At 42.9% G+C, this 21,062-nt stretch overlaps 1 protein-coding gene across 2 annotated transcripts in view; it reads right to left on the bottom strand.

Moving 5' to 3' along the window:
• Positions 1-14,999, bottom strand: part of ERI3 (ERI1 exoribonuclease family member 3) — a 189,352-nt gene extending 174,353 nt beyond the window's left edge. For both annotated transcript variants that reach the window (XM_033152328.1, XM_033152329.1), the window contains exon 1: positions 14,894-14,999. The gene's annotated coding sequence lies outside the window, so the exon portion shown is untranslated. The remainder of the gene's footprint in view (positions 1-14,893) is intronic.
• Between the last annotated feature and the right edge of the window lie 6,063 nt (positions 15,000-21,062).

The following is a 21,062-nucleotide window of genomic DNA, read 5'->3' as shown; positions in this document are numbered from 1 at the left end:
AAAAGTGAAAATAGAGCTAAGAGAGCATCTGGTGAGCACAGTAACTATCAGCAGCCAACACTAAAAGTTACTATGCCTGGCCCAGTTCAGACTCAACAATGGATATGACAAATGGAATAGAACAGGGATGTCCAACAGGTTGATTGTGATCTACTGGTAGATCCCCGTGAGGTTTTGGTAGATCGCGGTCAATCTCTGGCTCCCTTTCCTTAGCGTCGCTAAAATTGACTCCTGCCCTGCCCCCTTGACCCGCCCTCAATTGTTGTATGATTTCTGGAAGATGGAGCTTTCCGTGCTGCTGTTTTCACCCATAGAGATCTTTTTGTGAGTGACTTCACCCCTTTGTCTCTTGCTTTTAACCCCCCCACCACAAAAATGGAAGTTCCCCCTCCAAAAGCTTTTTTTAACCCCAAAAAAGCTCAACAACTTTGAGCTGAAACCCCCCAAAATGGGGGTAGATCACTGCCAGTTTTCAAATCTGAAAGTAGACTGCAGTCACTTGAGAGTTGGCTACCCCTGGAATAGAACATGGGTCGGCAAACTAAGGCCCAGGGGCCGGATCTGGCCCAATTGCCTTCTGGATCCGGCCCATGAACTGTCCGGCCCGTGGATTGGTGTGGGGATTATGATCTAATGCTGCGCCATTTCACACACACACACACACACACACACACACACCATGGCGCCGCCTCCTCCTTCCCTTCTCCTGGCTTCTCCCCGCCCTGCCTAGAGAAGGAAGGAGGCTGGGCTTTGTTGAGCCATGGTTGGCTGAGCGCTATTTTAAGCAGCCCTCTCCAGAGCCAGCCTTTTCGTGCTGCTCATCATCCCGCCACCACCGCCAGCCCCTGCCGCTCGCAAGGCACAGGTAAGCAGCCACCGGGGCTCATACAGTGCTGTGCAGAAGGGAGGGGAGAGCTGGTGGGGGGATTCCCCCCCCAAAAAATATAATCTGGGCCCCCACAAGGTCTGATGGACAGTGGGCTGGCCCCCTGTGGAAAAAGTTTGCTGACCCCTGGAATAGAATGAGTAGAGTTGCACATAAACTAGGAAAACACATGTTCAGATCCTTTTTAGACTGAGTATGAAGCTCACAGGGTGACCTTGAAGCAGCCACAATCTCTCAGCCTAACCTATCTCAGAGGATACAATGCAGGGAAGTCTATGTACATACAATGAACTCCTTGGAGGAGGAAGGTTGTTGTTGTTTTAGAAAGGTTTGCTGCTATTTGGCATCACTAACTATGTATACATATGATTAATAAACTCTTAAATCATACTGATCAGTGACTACCTGCAGTGCTACTTACGTGTATCATATTTGTGCAGCTTCTATAGCAGTAGCTTATACAACAAATGTCTAAAGACAACCAACTGTAAGCTTCACCTGTTAACTCATTCTGACCACAAGAGACCTGCATACACATACCTAAGACCTTGGCACTGAACCCTCCCACCCCACACCCCCAACCAAAAAAAACAAACCCTTTTCAAGATGCTTGATCTTCAGCACCTTTCCTAAATGGATCTCCAAGATAAAGTTACTGCCTTGCAGAGGTTTCCTATAATATTGTACCCTGGAACACTGAGCAAGGATTAGAAGCACATTTGGCTTCCCAAGTTGAAAGCTCGGACTGAAAACAGAGAAACAGAGTTGAATCCAATGATGCATGAGCAGAGTTTCACTAGTGCACTTTCCCATCCTCTCCTTGTGTGCCACCAAATATGCTCTGGGGGGTTCCCCAAACCTCTGGAGCAGATTGGGGGCGTGCTGCAGAGCAGAGGAGAGGGCAATTCCATTGCACAACAGAACAACCCTAAACTTTTAAGACCCTTCAAATCATTTGTCTATACTCAAAACTAGCATAAGGTGCAGGATGAAATTATTCAATACCTTAGTATGTTAGACCAAGCACACATCTTAAGTTGGCTGAGTCACCCTTACTAGACCCAACAATACTGACTGAGCAATACCAGCATCCACACACACTACCTAAATCCATAGCTTTTCATTAGGTCTTACTGTTCCATAAAGTTCATCTCCAAAGGCCCTGGCAGGTTAGTGCTAGTTTGCGGTGGAAAATTGTGGAGGCTGCTTGCGGTGGAAAATTGCAAAGCTTTAGACCTGCCCTCCATTGGTATGTATATAATTCACATCTTCCTGCTGCAAGCAGGAACAGGAAAGACCCTTTGATGACCATTAGGTGGAACAGAAAAGACTTTCCACCAAAAACACAAAGGCAGGAGGTAGAGTCCCTTGCGAACATTAGGGGTTATTTATATAACAGACACCAACTTCTCCTCTGTATCCGTTAGTCCATCAGGTAAATAATGCACGTGCCAAAATACACACTTAATGAGGTAAATAATATGCCTTAAAGAAGAACTAAAGCTGTATTTACCTGGGAGACCAGTGAAGGGCCAGATTAGAAGATAATTGAAGATGAGCAGGTCAGGTAAATACACATTTTATAACCTTCACACAGAAGGATTTTTGGTTAGAGATGCACTCACATGCACACAGAAAGCTTAAAGACTGGGCCACTTTTCAAGTGGAGATTTTTACAGAATAGGCTGGTTCACACTGTGGTACATTAGCACCGGGGGAGGGGGAGAGAGAAGAGGAGAAATGGCAGAAGTGAAAGATGTTGCTTCCATAAAGCAATGGACCAAGCCTCAGAAACTGGAAAGCCAAGCTACAAAAATAATAAGCAGCTGCCCTTGTAGCCTAACATTATATTTATCCTAGAGGTTCCCTGCCATAACTACCATCTTTCCATCTAGCGCCTTTTATTGTCATTAATAAATACATTACAGCCAAATAGAAGTTAGTAACAGTCACTTCTAACCCATCATAGAGTAACATGTATTTGAGAGAGACGCCTTTTAAATCTTCAAAGCTGCCAAGCTGTGTAGCTGTAGGGCTATCAGGCAGATGTAATGCTCTGGAGTAAAACAGCTTCGCTAATATTTTACTGTGGCAAAACCCAGGCCCTCGCCAACTGTACAGGGAAGTATACAGAACAGCAAGAGCCATTGTATCAAATATTAAAATATATCCAAGAAATGCATGGAGCTGTACCCAGCACCCAGCCACACATGCTTATTTCATATATATACACCTCTTACACACAAATATATTTTCATGAGCACGAGCAATTAACCCTATTTTAGACTCTAGCTCTGCGATTTGTACAGGGGCTAAGGCAAAATTGCCCCTTTCCCTGCGAGTAACATGAAACAAGTTTAACTGATACTTTTCTTATTGAATTGAGATGATGGGGTGTCTCCCAAACCTATTCATATGTAAGGCTTCCACATACAACTGCTTTGCTTCATATTCTTAGATATGAAGTCTCCACCAGAGCTTGCCATCCTCAAGGGAGAAGAATTTCAGTCATGGAAGAAAAGCAAAGGGCAGAAGTCCATAATAATCACACATATCCAGTGCTTATTTTCTTGAAAGAGAAGTGCCAGGGTTCATATCTGTCTGGATATCTATCTTCTAATAAGGAAGCCCCGCTCCAGATTCAAGATTCAAGATATACCATGGGGTGGGAGGACCGTGGTTCCATTTGGGTTAAGGGAATTCATTCTACATGGGCTGCAAAGAATTCTCCTTCATCACCATTTAACTTCACAAGTTCCAAAGTACTGTACTGCTTTTAAAGCAAGTGCCAGGACTCATTGCACAGATTCAGAGGGCAAGAGTTGGATGAAATTAAGAAATGCCCATGAGAAAGAGCACACAAATGGAAATACTAACATTCAGACTTCAACAAGCTACTTTAGAGAAGGGAAGCAGCAATAACATCCCAGCAGTAACTGTCTCTATAAGAGCCCCAAACTTTGAAGAGGTTTTTTTTCCTAGAAGCCAGCTCATATGCCATTTTAAACTACATTTCAGTGTGATATTCTTTTTAAAAAACATGTGTGTTTTGCAACCTGTATAAACTCTGGTCTGGTTTGGGCCTGCCTGGTGCAATTTGGCCCATGAGGCAATTTCCCTCAAAACAACACCCACCCACCCATCAGCTGATATTGCTGGTGGCATCAGCTGGTGGGTGGGACTTCCTTAAAAAGCATGCTCTGCCCTGATCCCTTCAACCTCCAAAAAGGATCAGCATGGAGCAAGCTTTCCAAAGAATCAGCAAAAGCAGGTAGACCCAATTTTGTCTTTATCACTGTGCAACAGAGCAGTCACTGCCAGTTGGTCTGCTTTATGCAGACACCAGCGCTGACAGAGACTGCTCCATTGCACAGCAATGAATAAACAGGTGATGTTTTGCAGCACTCTCTGAAGCAGTCTCTTCCCTTTCCCTTTAAAGACCACTGGAGCAGTGCTTCAAAGAGCACCTGCTTAAGGGCAATCCCCGCCCTCCCATGCTCAGATGGGATTGCAGGGTCTGCCTTAAAACAGGCGCTCTTTGCAAATGTTCCCCCCTTCCTTAAAGAGTGCTCCAGCGATCTGATCTCTAAAGTGGGGATGAAGCTGCCACAAATAAGAGTTTCCAAATGCTTTTCAAGTGTGCCGTTCCTTTCAAGTGCTGATTGCCACAGGTGAAAATCACGTAAATGGGGGCACAAGACTAGGGGGCCACAGAGGCAAGTCAAGAAAACAGAAAAGTGACTGAGAAAATAAAACAGAAAAGAAAACAAGAAAACAGAGAAGTGAAGTATTTGGTAGAATGAGATTTTAGTTGTGAAAATAATTTACACAGCCTAAGGCGGAATCGCCTTAACATAATGGACAGAGGTGTTCTTCCGTTATCCCTCACAGCAATAGAACAGGATATAAAAAAGCTTGTTTCTGGTCATCAAGCACAAGGGTCACATCAATCAAGAAATACTTATAGTATAATTTTTATGTAATTGTATTTTGTATAAATTATAAAAATTATAAACAAAACATGTTCTTTTTACAAACAAAACATTTACAGTGCTACCTCTGGTTACATACTTAATTCGTTCTAGAGGTCCATTCTTAACCTGAAACTGTTCTTAACCTGAGGTACCACTGTAAATGGTTAGCTTTCTACCAGTAGGATGGGGGAACACAGGAAGCTAACAAGGTCGGAAGAGGGTCATGGTCAGGAAAAGGTTGAGAAACACTGATTTATAGCTTGTCATTTGTCCAGGACAGCTAAACCACAAGCCAAGATTTGGATAACACACCAAGTGAAGCCATGGTTTAGCACAGCATGGCACAGCAGAGGAACTGGGGAGAAGCAATGCAGCTGAGATGTCCTCTTCAGAAGCTGACACATTAGAGCTTAGCCATGATTTGGCTTAGCATGACATATGAACTAGCTCTCTCTCTCTCTCCCCCTCCCCCATTATGAGTCCTGGGGAAGGAAAATGAACTATTCAGGGACCTGAACTCCTATCCTCTGACCACAGAAAATCCAGTTGAAACTCACTCATATAGTTCCCACAACTTCATCAAGCATCGTTTCATGTTTTCAACCTGTCACAGGTTCAATATCTATAATTTATTCAGTAAATAAATGAAAGCTGAACCTCTGAGTTTTCAAAACATCATTAAGAAATAAAATTAAACGTCATCTAGATAAACACACAGAGAGAATGACGTTTCCCCTGCATGTCAAGGGTCAGATTATAACCTTTGACTGAGCAAACCATCCCAACTGGCCAGTCATGTCAATATTCCCAACTATTACTACTCCATGTTGCTATAAAATATGGCTAGGCATCATGAAGTACTTTAACAGATTCAGTGTGTGTGACATGGAAAAATGAACAACATTCAAACACCCAATAACTCGGGAAATATCCACCTGGAGGAGTGCAAGATACGGCATTTATAGACCATTACAGATTATAGAAACTTGCCCATGATTTCATCTCCTGCCATTGGTAACTTTTTCTTATGAAATACTAGAATGCTTTAAAAAAAGAGGAGGGGTTAGTTTGCTCAAGACATTCTGGCACCCAGGGCAAGTTTGTCTGTGCTCTTGGTCACTAGTATATCATACGAATAATCCTATCATTTTTTCTATTGATTGGGGAAAAAACTACCATATGTCCCTAATCAACAGCTCCTTTCAGATGTTGTCTCCACAAGTAGACTAAACATGTGAAGTCTTGCAACTGCCAGTCTCACCTCCAATGCACCCCATTTTCCCTATCCCCACCCTCAACGCATAAAGCTAAGTGCACAAGAAAGGGTGCCTACCCTGTATAGACGTAGGCACTCCATATACTGTGCAGGGTTTCCAATTGCCTTGAGCATGTTCACACATACAGTTGTACAGATGATGGTGCCCCTTCTCAGATATTTGGCCCTATGCACAAAGCTTGTATGTGGAGCCAACATGTACAGTTACATGCCCCCACATTTACTCTGTGCATTGAGGGAACAAGCGAAAGGAACTAATGGAATGTGTATATTTTAAGCATTTTTATTCACTTCAGGAACTAGAAATTTCACAGAGAAGAAAAATGAAAATTATATCTGTTTCAGATGTTGAAAGGTGCTGATAATGTAGATGTGTCTGAGGTTGAGGTACTATGTAAGTGACAGAAATTTACCCACCCACTCCCCTCAAAATAAATGATACAAGCTTTTTAGAATACAAATATATCAATCCAATAAAATATTAAAGGTAATTTAAAAGTATTTCAGAAATATTTTACATTTTAACATGGCAATACTGGGATGTGGTGAGCCATTCCAGTTGGCTGCTTCATTAATTAATAATGATATGATAAAATAAAACATAGATTGCTAGAAATATTAAGGGGATAAAATATCTTAGCTATAGAAGACACAGGTTCTTGGTGTGTGTGTGTGGGTGTGTGTGTGTGTGTAAAACAGTGAGAGTTGAGGCCCATCATAGCCTCCACACACTGTAGGTGAAATTAACTTGGCGCTTCCAATTGTTCCAGAAAGTCACCTGACCAAAATAACTACCTAGAAGATTTATGAAGATTCTCTTAAAGCTAAATTATATTTTGTATTTTGATATCCCTGTAGAACAGAAGCAATATTGTATTGAAATTGGAGCTTACAGGGGATGGGAGATTTCCCTTCTTTGGTAGGAGGTAGCAATTCAAATGTATTAATATCCCATTTCACATATTCCAGGGCCAAGCTCTGGCACAGAAACCAGGTTGCAGGACTAAGCCCTGGTAAACTCTGGCTCAATTGAGCTCTGATACGAAGCTAGATGGTGTGACCCAGGAAGGCACCACTTATGCTGTATTATGTTCCTAGCTGCACTACACTGTTTGCCAAGGGGCTACAGGGAAGCCCTAGCACCAAGGCTGCTACACAGCTTGGATCAAGATATATCTGAGGAAAGAGTAATAAAAATAGGGACTGTGTGTGTGTGTGTGTGTGTGTGTGTGTACACATGCACATCCATTTCCAAGAGAAAGAAGAGGGGGAAACAAAGGCAGACAATGCCCCATGAGAAATGCTTAACGCCTGCCTTGCAGTTACAAAGAACAAACAAGCAATGAATGATACTCAGGCATGCAACTAATTTTTGCAGTGAGACATGTTAGCCTATGAATCTTCATTTTATGGGATCTTTGTGCATAATACTAATATTTAAATTTTACAGGCAAGTGTAATTAAAACAAATCAAACCCATGCATGGGCATAAATGAGACAGATAATTCCAATAGCTGGTTTTCAACAACAACAAAAACCCCAGATAAATTCATACAACAGTCAATCATTGGCATTTGTTGACATCATTCTGTAGCCAAGTGCTGCAAGGTTGTTGTTCTTTTGTATAATTTACTAAGGTTATATTCTGGGTTACTGCCCTTTTATTCTTTGTGGTCCTGTCACCATTAAGTCCAATGAGGCAGCATATTGCATCTTCAAAATATAACCCAATCCAAAAGCAGCACCTTCATTCCATCCCCATAACACAAGATCATATTTGCACTGTAGCGTGTACAACCTGTAAACTGTCACTTTGTACATGAGATGACCCACCCATTAAAAAATTCTGGGTCTCATCCTGAGGGCAGTTTGTGCACACACAAACCGACCAGTTGCAAAAGTCTGCACTGGTATGCCAAGAGCTGGAAGCATCCTATGCCAGAAAAAGTCCATCTATACAATGGAAAAACCAGCATTCACTTTGTAGGGATGTAAGCCCATAGCAGCCTTCTCAGGGGTAGGCCTTTCAGTTCACCTTAGCACTTTCAGTGGGACATGTACCTACATTTCTACACTGGCAACATTGTCACAGTAGGAAAGCAATAAATGCCCAAGTTCACTTCCACTCATCTCCATTCAAAGTGCTAATATGTACAGTGGTACCTTGGGTTAAGAACTTAATTAGTTCTGGAGGTCCGTTCTTAACCTGAAAGTGTTCTTAACCTGAGGTACCACTTTAGCTAATGGGGCTGCATGATTTCTGTTCTCATCCTGAAGTAAAGTTCTTAACTCTCAGTTAGCAGAGTCTGTAACCTGAAGTGCTTGTAACCCGAGGTACCACTGTACATCATATTAGCTCTGCCTATAAAAGGGGCTTCATCACCACCACCACTGAGAAAAAATGTATATATTAAAACATGAGTAGGCAAAATAAGGCCCGGGGGCCGGATGCGGCCCAATCGCCTTCTAAATCCGGCCTGCACAGTCCAGGAATCAGCGTGTTTTTACATGAGTAGAATGTGTCCTTTTATTTAAAATGCATCTATGGGTTATTTGTGGGGCATAGGAATTCGGTCTTTCCCCCCCAAAAAATATAGTCCGGGCCCCCATGAGGTCTGAGGGACAGTGGACTGGCCCCCTGCTGAAAGTTTGCTGACCCTGTATTAAAACATTAAAATCGGAATGTTGTGGTGCTTTCAGAACTCAGTGTTCAGAATATATTATATTTTATTATATTATATTATATTATATTATATTATATTATATTATATTATATTATATTATATAAATATTCAGAGAAAGAAGGAAAAGAACAGAGAGGGTTATGGAACAAATGGATCTATGACCACAGTGCCATAACTTCCTCTCCCTCTTTCTCCTTGTGGCAGGAACAAGTGTGCTTCTGTTAGGGTAACTAACCTATGGTGGAAATTAAGATAGAGACTCAGTCTGTCAGGAGGGATTAAATTATCTTCATTTATATGCTAGGGTGTATGGTGCTAGAGGAGGGGTAATGTTGTGCTCCTTCTGGGGTAGTTCCTCCAACTTTTGTCCCCACCCTGCACTCACCTTTGGCTCCTAGAAGCTGTCAGCACATGACAGCAGCCACACTCCGGGAATGGGCTTTGACTGGCCGGCTAAACAGGGTGAGGGTAAATGATGGGTCTCAAACTCTCAGTGAGTTAGGGTCTTCTCTTCCCCTGCATGCAAAGACAGTCTCTAGCAGATTGAGCAGACGAAACCAAAAGTGGGTCCAACAGCCAAGAAGGTGGTTTCTGCATGTGCTGTAAAGCAGCCTTTCTCAACCTTGGGTCCCCAGATGTTTTTGGCCTACAACTCCAATCATCCCTGACCACTGGTCCTGCTACCTAGGGATGATGGGAGTTGTAGGCCATAAACATCTGGCAACCCAAGGTTGAGAAAGGCTGCTGTAGAGGGAAGTGAGGGACACATGGGGCTCACCAACCTAGGAAGGTAGCCCATCTAGAAGGAAAACTCTGGTCCTAATTCACATCTGCCTTGCAGATTAAAAGGCTGAGGAGTAAACCCTACACAAATCCAGAGTGAAGTCCCTAAGAGGGTTGGATGGCAATTTATATGCCTTCTTCCGGCAACTCCTTCAGCCAAGCTGGTGTCAAATGTATTGCTCTGCTTTCCTTTGGACCACATCAGTGAGGCCAAGAGGGGGGTTTTGTTGTCTGGGCAACCCAGGAACTCCATACACACTGCCCAGGCTTGTGCCCCAGAGAGGTCACTTTGGTGCTGCTAACCCAGAGGTTTGACTTCACCCTCGGAGGTGCAATCCACTGTCTCTCAAGACAGGCAGATGCCAACAGTATTCTGAACCCATAAAGCCTACAGTCCAGTTTATACTTAAACACACCTTGAGTGTATTTGAAAAATGTACTCATTAGTATGATGACCGAATGCAGGTAAACTGGTTTAGTGAGACATGAACAAGCCTAACCTCCTCTCAGTTCTGCACATTGCCTCCTTCCCACATGTACAGGACGTTCTGAGAACTTCAAAAGCTTTCACTTCTATTTTTGAATAACCATAGCTTATCATGACATTTGTACCCAACAAATTGTGGTCATTCTTAACTATGGCTAGTTTCAGAGAAGCTAACTTCAAACCAAATTTCCTGAAGCTGTTTTACTTGAAACTAGCCACAATTAAGACATTAACCTCCATTTGTGTTTGGATGGTTAATTAAAAGTAGAGGGCAGGAACCCAGAAGTCTAGGCTCATGGATGTCACACTAAACATAGTTTAATGCAGGAGTAGGGACCCCTTTTCACCCCACGAGTCAAGCCCAGTTAAGTCTCATGCTCTACCAACTGAGCTATCTTATTGTATCTAATGAAGATTCAGTGAAACCAGTGTTAAAGGTAAAGGTAAAGGGACCCCTGACCGTTAGGTCCAGTCCCAGACGACTCTGGGGTTGCAGCGCTCATCTCGCGCTATAGGCCAAGGGAGCCAGCATTTGTCTGCAGACAGCTTCCGGGTCATGTGGCCAGCATGACTAAGCTACTTCTGGCGAACCAGAGCAGCGCACAGAAACACCGTTTACCTTCCCGCCGGAGCGGTACCTATTTATCTACTTTCACTTGGACGTGCTTTCGAACTGCTAGGTTGGCAGTTATATATCTGCGCGTTAGAAACTCAGATATATACGGTAAGCTAGGTGCCAAATGACTCCTTAAAATGGAGTGTCTATTGCCATTTTGGGGCCAGGCGGCTCAAAAGTCCTATTTTTCAATATGACTTTTTGGTTCCTGAAATTCATTCTGATTATGCAGATAAAATATAAGACATACAATTCTACAGGATGTGTTGTGTGTGAAAACAGTCAAGATCCAAGGACCCCCAGGCATGCACCTCCAGATGGTGATGTCAGGCACCATCCTGGTCCCTGGGCATCTTCACTTGGTCACATGTGGCCGATAGCCAGGTGCAAAATGCACATGGTGAATTTTGAACACTGAGTGAAATCCACAGGTGCTATCCTTAACTGCAGGGTACAGAACTTTTTTGGCCCACCAGACCATATATTTATCTTCCTCCACTGCTGCAGGCTATGCTCAGTGCTTCCCAAGCACAGGGCTTGCAAAGCACTTTGCACAGCGCTTCTGAACTGTCCGATAATCATCATACCTGTCAGTTAGCTCAGGACCGCAATACCTCAAGGACTGCCTCTATCCATATGAACCTACTCAGATGCTGCATTCATCATCTGAGGCCCTTCTCCATATGCCTCTTCCATGAGAGGTCTGGAGGGTGACAACACGAGAACGGGCCTTTCTTGCAGTGGCTCCCTTGCTGGTGGAATGCTTTCCCCAAAGAGGTTTGGCAGACACCTTCATTATACACCTTTAGGTGCCAGGCAAAAATATTCCTCTTCAACCAAGCTTTGGGCTGATTAATATTCTACAGCCTTTTAAATGTGTTTGTGGGGGGGGAGGCTACTAGTTTGTGGGGAGGAGGTTGTTCTTGTTTTTATTATGTATTTTATGTTTTTTTATCTTGTATTTTTACGTTGTGAAACTGCCCTGATAGCTAAGGTATACTAAATAAATACATAAATACATAAAATAAAAATAAGTCATATAAATGTAAATATGGCTTGGCCAAAACAGTCTCATAGGCCAAATGGGGAGGACCAGTAAGCCAAATTTCACCTGGAGGCCTTATGTTACCCCAACACAATATACTGCAACCCTGTGCACAATTTATACTTTGTCTCTTGGGACGGACAAGATTCCCTACACCAAAGAAACTATGTGTATACCATAATTAATAGAGCCAATATGAAGCTAGGCATTAAAATGTTCTCTTACGGAACAAAACCAAATGTGAAATCCTTCATCCAAAAAAGGTATTGGAACAGGATTCATTTGCAGGGGTGGGGTTTAGAGAAGAGGCCCAACATCATTATTCTAACAGATTGGTAAACCTATATGAATATTCCTAGTTGATCACATTTATTTTCTTTTTACTAAAACAGGTTTCTGCATCTAGTTATACGGTCCAGATTCCAGTAATTTCCATTATATGGCACAATCCTACATATGGCTATGGGCCAAAATGGCTAACTACCCTAGTTTAGAGTTAGTTTTGAGGGATATCTGGGCATTTGTGTCTTTAACAGCTGTGTGGCAGGCAGAAATTCTAGTGTGGAAATACAATTGCAGGAAAAGCATCATCTAATAGCATTCTGTCACTCAGACTTCTTAGCACTTGTATGGGGCCCCTAATTGATTTGGCCCCTCTGTACCACCTGCAAAGTGGTCACTGGTTTGCCTATGATAAACATGCAAATTTTATGGAAATCGGTGGCCTCTTGCCGGTAAGGTGGAGGGACTAAATAACATGCAGTGTACTAGGTACAGAAAATCCTACTGGCACCCATGAGCCATATTTTGAATAAGTGAATCATGATGGTCAAAGGATAGAATTCACTGAACATTTCATATGCAGGAAATGTAGAACTGACCTATTGTAAAGCAACAGAATATGTAAGTAAACATTCCATCCTATAATTGAAGAATCAGGTTAAAAACTTTATTTAAAAAATCAGCTTAGTTTCATATATGCTTGGAGCATATCTGAAACCACAGTTTTTCTTACCACTCCTCAGTGAGCCATTCACTTAACAACTTTTGGCACATTGATTATTTTTCAAACAATATAATGAGCAAAATCTCACATGCCAAACTTACATACAAGTGTCCTGAGCATTAAAAAGGATTACAAAAAATGTTTTAGGTAACACTACAAAAATAGAAAATGTCTCATAAGGCAACTATTTTCAGAAACTCCATAACAAAACTCCTCCTCCTAGCCACCCACTATCCCATTTGAGATAAAGTACAACACTCAGTTAACCATGTCTTTGCTAGATCCTCAAGACAAACCTGTGGTTTCAAACTGTGCTGTAGAGATTCCCTGAATTTTTCATAAATTCCCAATGACAAAATCAGTAATGAAAGCTAAGCTTCCCTGAAGCACAGTATACCCACAACTGTTTATTAAGTGTTGGTGCATTCTAGAGTGTGTTCTTAGTTCATGTAGAGTGACAAGATTGTCCAACACCACACCATAAGTGTGTGAATAAACACACAATCCAGCTACTCTACAACACTCAAAGATATTCCTCAGCAAACAAATTAATGTGCAAACAAACTCTGGAAGCCACTGAACTAAAGGAAACACCACACAAGCCTGGCAATGGTATAGCAGAGAAATCTAATTCAAGAATCATGGCAAGCTAGAAAGAATGCTAACTCACACCTCTCCATCAATATATCAATAAATTCATTTCTATGTGAGACTCTTATAAATGGAAATGTGGCAAACAGTGTACACTGTGAAGCAAGTACTGACAGGGTGATCCTCCCAACAGTGTTTTACTCAGAAAGACATCTCACTCAATTCAACGGGACTGAATTCCTGGTAAATGGTTTAAGATTGCAGCCTAAGTGTGCAGTGGCAGGCTCCTTGTCCTTGTGTTTCTCCAAAAGTATCCTTCCCCGAAGTCCACATACCCACTTCTATATTTCTTAATATTTACTACCTATCTATGCTTCTACTTGTCAGTTACTGGTGCAAGTTATGCATGTGTGTGAATATACCGGTAGATTAAATGGTTAGTTTTTTCCAACTCTAGAATTCCATGGAACACCTGCAGCTCTCTTGCTGTATCAAATACAACCCTTAAATATTTAAAAAGAAGTAATTTAATTAACAACCCCAATCTACCCATCACCCCAACTCCTGTCACTACAGTCCATTGCCTTAGATTATGGCTTGGTCTCTACCAGATCTCAATTCTCAATGCATCCATACCTGACATAACCCAAACATAGCAGCATCACTTCTGACCCAAGTCTTAATTCTACACTGGCACACCTCTCTTGCCTCACTCTTCCAACTCCAGCTTTTCTCAACCTTGGGTACCCAAAATGTTGTGGTGCTACAACTCCCATCATCCCTAGGTAGCAAGACCAGTGGTCAGGATCAAGGGAGTTGTAGTCCAGCAACATCTGGGGACCCAAGGTTGAGAAAGGCTGAGCTACCAGTAGATCCTTTGTGCAGTATAAAAACAACCTATAACCCAATTAAACCAAACCCCTTTGCTTCCAACCCCTGGCCCAATACAATCTGCCCTCTAGATCTGGTATACCCTCCTGTCTCAACATTACAGGAAGATCCTAGGCGGGGGGGGGGGGAGTTACTGCACCAAAGGCATCCAGCCCCCTCCCCGCAAACCACGGCATTGCTACTCCGTGTTCCCAGTCTCCTATGCAAATTTCTCTATGCCCAAAGGCACGCGAGCACACTCCGGCTAGCACAGGCCCAGCACCCCCCAATGCACCTTTGCTAACCAGGCCTTACTGGGTTCTCCCTTGCATCTATCTCAGCCCATCCCCCCACTCGATCTTGGTAACTCCGTTTCTCTAGCGCGTCCCACCCGGCGCTGACAGGGGCACCGGCGCCCCTTGATCCAAATACTTAGTGAGATCCCCTCAGCCCGTCGCTCCAGGCCGAGCTCTACCGCCCAATGCCTCCTGCTCAGCTCCCCCAATCCTGGCCGTAGGGCCCAAGCGGCCCCTTAAAGCCCCATCCAACACGCCCCTCAGCTCCACGCCCCTTAAGTATCTCCCTATCTAGCGACACCCGACACCCCCGCCCCCCAGGACGGCCCCGGCCACCCCCATCCCTCAGCACCACGAGTCCCCAACAGCAACCACTCACCTTCGCGCCCTCTGACCCTCGAACTCACTCTAAGCGGCAGCCGTAACAACCAACCACAACTGCGGTTCCCGCCCTAAGGGGCGGGATTCCTGGATTCGGACATGCGCACACTAAGTTTGCCGCGCGCTGCTCTCTCCTGTGGCATCGTGGGAAATGTAGTTTTCAGACTTTTCAGCGAGGAGGGGAGGCGAAGATGTGTCTGGCTGGAGGCATCCCGGAGCTCGCCCTTCCAGAGAAGGCAGGAACCCTTGGAATGGAGATTAAAGTTATAGCACGGAAATTGTTTTTAACACACGAGTGTTAAATATCATTATGTGCGCTCAGGTTTGCTTTAAAAAAATTTAGATTTTAGATTCCAAGCACTTTGTTTTAATTCAGACATCTCGTTGCAGAACATTTCTCTTAATTGGGGAAAGCCTCACAAAAACAAGCATATTTAGAATTGGGTTAATAGCCGTTAAAAGAGTGTTATGTGTATTTAAAAATATGCTAGTGAATTTTTTAAAAGTTTTATATTTTTGTACTTTAAATATTAACTTTAAAAGTTTTATGTTATACAAGCATAAAGTATGTATCTAATAAAGTTTAATTTTAAGAGGGGATAAAGAGGGGATAAACCAAGAGTTCTAAATTAATAGCCAAGTCTTGTTCTCTTTGGGATAGCACCCTTTTAGATAAGACAATTGCTCATCCCCATGTATCAATGGATTTGTATTTACACACCTTTATTTTTAATGCCTCTTTATTATCTACCTTTTCCCTAAGTTTTCAGTCTAGTAATATTTTAACAGTTTAAAACTGTTGAGCAATACATCCGCTTTATTACTTAATAAGTAAGGGGGAAATAGAAAACATGTAGGATACGTTCCCATTTTTAATGGAAGGTGAGAAGCAGGGTTTTTTGTGGCTACCCATTAAATATGTGTCTAACCTAGTGTTTAAGACTGCAATCCTAATTATGTCTACTGAGAAGTAAATCCTGTTAAATTCAACAGGGTTTACTCTCCAGTAAGTGGAGTTAGGATTGCAGTCTAACAGCATTACTAAACGACTAAACACACAGTATTACCGTATGTTATATTAAATTTTTTGTGCTGTTTTTTGGCCCAAAGGGGCAACCAGCACAACAATGGGACACACACACACACAAAATAAATACAACACATAAATCAAAATAATCTAAAATAGCAAAATTACCAAATACCCCCCAATCTCACTGGATAGTGCAAATACAGACATGTCTACTCAGAGGTAACCCAAACATAGTTCAATGGGGCTTATTCTCAGAAAATTGCAGCCTTAAATAGCAATCCTATACCCCAACAGGGTGGAGCACAACAGTAAATAAACCACAGCATCTGAGGCTTTGTAGGCTCAAAGAATCATAGAATTGCACTCTAAGGTGCTACTGGAAGGAATGTTTTTATTTTATTTTGTTTTTAGAATTGTAGAGTTGGAAGTGAGCCCAAGAGTCATCTAGTCCAACCCCCTGCAATGCAGGGATCTCAACTAGATCATACATGACAGATGGCCACCCAACATCTGCTTACAAACCTCCAATGATTGAGTCCACCACCTCCAGAGGGAGTCTCTTCCATTGTTGAATAGCTCTTACTGTGAGAAAGTCCTTCCTGATCTTTAGTCTTGATCTCCTTTCTTATGACTTGATTCCACTGGTTCAGGTCCTACCTTCCAGAGCAGGAGGAAACAAGCTTGCTCCCTGTGATAGCCCTTAAGATATTTGAAGATGGCTATCACATCTCCTCTCAGTCTTCTCTTTCCCAGGCGAAACATACCCAACTTCCTCAACCATTCCTCATAAGGCTTAGTTTCTAGGTCCTTTATAATCATGGTTACCCTCTGCACACGCTACAGCTTGTCAATATCCTTTTTAAATTGTTGTGACAGAACTGGACATGGTACTCCAAGTGTGGTCTGACCAAGGCAGAATAGAGCAGAACTATTACTTCCCTTGATCAGGACACTATACTAGAATAGCATTAACTCACAATGCCATTGGAAGACAGAAGCAGGATTTAAGATCAGGGGTCAGCAAACTTTTTCAGCAGGGGGCTGGTCCACTGTCCCTCAGACCTTGTGGGGGGCCGGACTATATTTTTTTTGGGGGGGGGGGAATGAATGAATTCCTATGCCCCACAAATAACCCAGAGATGCATTTTAAATAAAAGCACACATTCTACTCATGTAAAAACAAGCTGATTCCTGGACCGTCCGCGGGCCAGAGTGAGAAGGGGATTGGGCTGCATCCGGCCCCCGGGCCTTAGTTTGGGGACCCCTGTTCAAGATGATCTTAACAGATTGTAGCACTGGGCCCAAACTAACAGAATAAATTCTAGTAGGGACAAAGGTAAGGTTCCATACTTAGGTAGGAAGAAACAGCTGCAGAAATATGTTATGAGGCAGAGAGGGGAACCCATAACATAATGTAAACAGAAAGGTAAGAAGTGGAGCTTACCTTTCGTCTCATTATGTTTGACACACATTGAGAAATAAAGATCTCGTTATCTCCAGCAAAACTTAACTTCCTTTCTGTCTCTCTGTACACACATAGACCCAGAGGAATAAAGAGGGCTAATGCTGGTAGTAAAGTTCCTGCCATGGTCTAGTGTTCTGCTAGGTCCAGTGTCAGTGTGTGGCACCATCAGGCCAGTGCTGCAGCCCCAGCATCCCACAAGGCCCACTGTACTCCTTCAAATGTATTTGTTTACACCTTGAGTCATTTACAGGACCTGTGCCTAAACCATCACTACTGTGCTGGCCTGAGGGTATCCGGGAAGCAAGGTCCAAGTCCAGTCTGGAGTTCGAGGAGTCAGCAAGAAGTCAGTCCAAAGGAGTCTGGGCAGGAAACCAGGCAAGGTCAGGTACAGGAACACAGGCAGGATCTGGCAAACAGCAATGTTGCTCCCGCACCTGGGGCAGGGTCCTACAGCCTTTTATCTCTGATGAGGTAATGGTCGGTCCCGATCCCCCAACAATTCACCACCCTGTCTCGCCTGAAGGCGAGCACTCCTCCTGCAAGTAATCAGGTCTCTCCTTCTCTCAGACCTGAGTCTCTGCAGCTCGGGAGACGCCAGTGGGTTACTAGACCCAGGGGCTGCCTCAGCCAGTAGTGGAGCAACTTTCAATGATGGCCCAGCTGACAGCAACAAGGCTCAGGACAGGCTCAGGCCCCTGACTCGGCCCAGCTGGTGCTTGTTGCAGGGGAACCTGTGCAGACTGGGGCTCTTCAGGATCAGGCCCCAGACTTGGTTCAGACAATGTCTGGGGCAGAGGACCCTGTGCAGACTGAGACTCCTCTGGTTCCGAGTCCGAGCCCGAGTCCCAGGCCATCACAACTACTATCTTAATTCCCCCACAGTGCCTCTGGACTCCTGACATAGCTTCAGCTTATGACTCTACATCCAGCCCAGAGGAATGAAGATGGTGACAGATGCAGTCTTCTGGTCTGGTGCTCCCCTCAGCACCAGCAACATATCCAACATCATTCTGCTTGGAGAAGACCCATTGAAATTAGTGGATCTAATATGATCATGCTTATTGACTTACTGGTAATTGGGTATACTCTGATCAGAGTATGAGATGGTTGGACAGTGTTCTCGAAGCAACTAGCATGAGTTTGGCCAAACTGCGGGAGGCAGTGAAAGGCGTGCCTGGCGTGCTCTGGTCCATGGGGTCACGAAGAGTCGGACACGACTGAACAACAACAACAAAAACACTCTGATCAGGACTAGCACTGGATGCAGCCCCTAATGTAGAAGCATATCTTCCAGTAACAGCTTCTTTTCCCCTCTTCCACATCTGAATGTAGCAAGGAGAACAGACGTCAGAAAGGAAAACTGGGGGTTAAAAATATATATATACCGCCTTTCAAAATAAAATTATTCCCAGGGCAGTTTACATAGTTACTTGCTTGCTTGCTTGCTTGCTTGCTTGCTTGCTTGCTTGATTTATTTATTTATTTATTTATTTCATTTATATACCACCCAGACTTTTTTTAGCTGGAATTCACTGGAACTCAGTTCTAACACCTCATAGATAAATACAATATTTATTAATGTGTTAAAAGCAATATGCCAAACAGTAGTTCAGCAGAGTACTGAATAGCATAATACAACAAGTTTGTGTTAATTCTGCTTTACTGCTTCACTACTTTAACACTGTGCACTTTCTTATTCCTGATTCTTACATTTTCTTGGTTCTGTTTCTGGCATCTATTTTGCAGAGCCTAATCTCTCATCTACATTTTCCATGTAATCGCCTTTGATTTTATTCTCAACTTGGCTTGAATCTATGATTCCTGTTATCTCCATGCTAGGTGCAGTAGTATCTCTAGTTACAACCTGTGTCATACCAGGAAGCGCTAAAGAGGAACAGGCAAACTGAATTAAATGTGGGCAGGGCAGACCAGGGAGCCAGTCATAGGCACTGTCAGTGCATCCTATGTATTGGAAGACATCTAATTCTCTGGTCAATGGTTTGGTTTGAGGATTAGGAATGAACTTCATGTGTAGGTGCTCTCTTCTCCCCGCTTCCTCCCCTCACATTGGTTTGATTAATAGAACTTCCTGATTTGTCAAACATTTTGCTGCACACTGTGATTTGAACAATCCCTCAGGTAATTCTTTATCTTGCAAACTATAGTTTGTAGGACTGTAGAACGAAATCTCTGGATGCATTTTATTTCTCTTGGAATCCTGGAGGATCTCTGATTATTACATCGGATTTGGCATTCTCTACAGAAGTTTCATAGGGATTGGCCAGAGCTGTCAAGAGGAACTGAAGACCAAAGAGCCAACTATAGCTCTTCTGGATGAAAAATAGAGTATGGAGCAACCATCCTCCACTACCTGAGGCCTCTTAAAGAAGGATTTGTGGTGGGTCCTATATCAAGAAAAGCTGTTAAAAGCACAGGAACTGTGCCAGATTGGGTGTGGGAGGAGTCCTCTTGTAGAAAAGGCTTTGTTTTAAAGCAGCTTAATTAAAATTATGTGTAAGGGTTACAACAGATAAAGTTATATGTTCAAGAGGTAATATAATTTGGCAGAATAAGGGCAAGATCTCGTATCTCAACAGCACTCAAGTCAGTGGGATGGTGAAAAGTAGGGAAAGAGATGGAATAATTTGAAGTACTTTGTATGCTCTGGCAGTTTTGGCCCTATGCTGAGAAATTGGGATGGGATTTAGGAAGCACAGGAAATTGCAACCGATGGCTGCCTTTGCCTCAGGCCAGGGTGGTCTGCCATAGGTCCCCCACCAAATTTAGTACTATCCCATGGAGAATTAAACTTAGAGCTCTTCAAGAGCTTCAGCATTAGCCAGAATGGATTACACAACCGTCTTGTTTCTGAAAACAGTTTCTGCATGCCAGCATAATCACTTCGGCTGAGTACAAATATTGTGATGATGTCTGTAATACCCATAAGGAGAAATCTTATATTATGCTATGTTCTGTTTAACAAGTTAATAATGTGTTGGACCAAATCCTTAAGTTCCTAACTTTGCCAGTGGGACTAATTAACCATCTTGGAGGGAATACTAATATTCACAGTGAACATTTTTATATTCTTGTTGTTTCTTGCAACCATGCCTTTAACTGCAATGTGTTTGGCTTAGAGACATTACTTTGAAGATATATATTGCCTATTTCTCTCCTCAGTTTTTCTGCTGCTTTAATTCCCACCAAGATATTATGGGAAGTGACATCAGTAATAACTGTCACAGAGGAAAGGTGTTTCTATATGTTGATGTTAGAAAGAAGATGCAATCCCACAGATCTGTCCAATACCCCTGAGAATGACTGTAGCATGAAAAATGGAAAAATCCATATTAGGCCAATACCTTAATTAGACTGATCAAAATATCGCAAAATAATGTACAAGCCTTTGAGTTCTCCATAATGTCATCAGGTGAGATTGTAAATGGAGAGAGGGGAGAACTGATTTATTTTATTTTCTTGTTATTATTCTGAAATGACGGTCAATATGAAATATTCAGCAAATTGGAAAACAGCTTAAATGGGTAACAAAGACAATCAGGATGAGGATGAAGACTAGTTTTAGAGTAACTAAGTAGGTTCCACTAAATCCATAGTTCCTTTCATATGAGTTGTTATGGGTAAATGCGTAAAAAAGGAAAAATGGGTCAGGTT

This window comes from Lacerta agilis, chromosome 6 (genome assembly GCF_009819535.1).
Source record: "Lacerta agilis isolate rLacAgi1 chromosome 6, rLacAgi1.pri, whole genome shotgun sequence".
Classification (NCBI taxonomy): domain Eukaryota; kingdom Metazoa; phylum Chordata; class Lepidosauria; order Squamata; family Lacertidae; genus Lacerta; species Lacerta agilis.
This window is presented reverse-complemented; position numbering and strand designations above follow the sequence as displayed.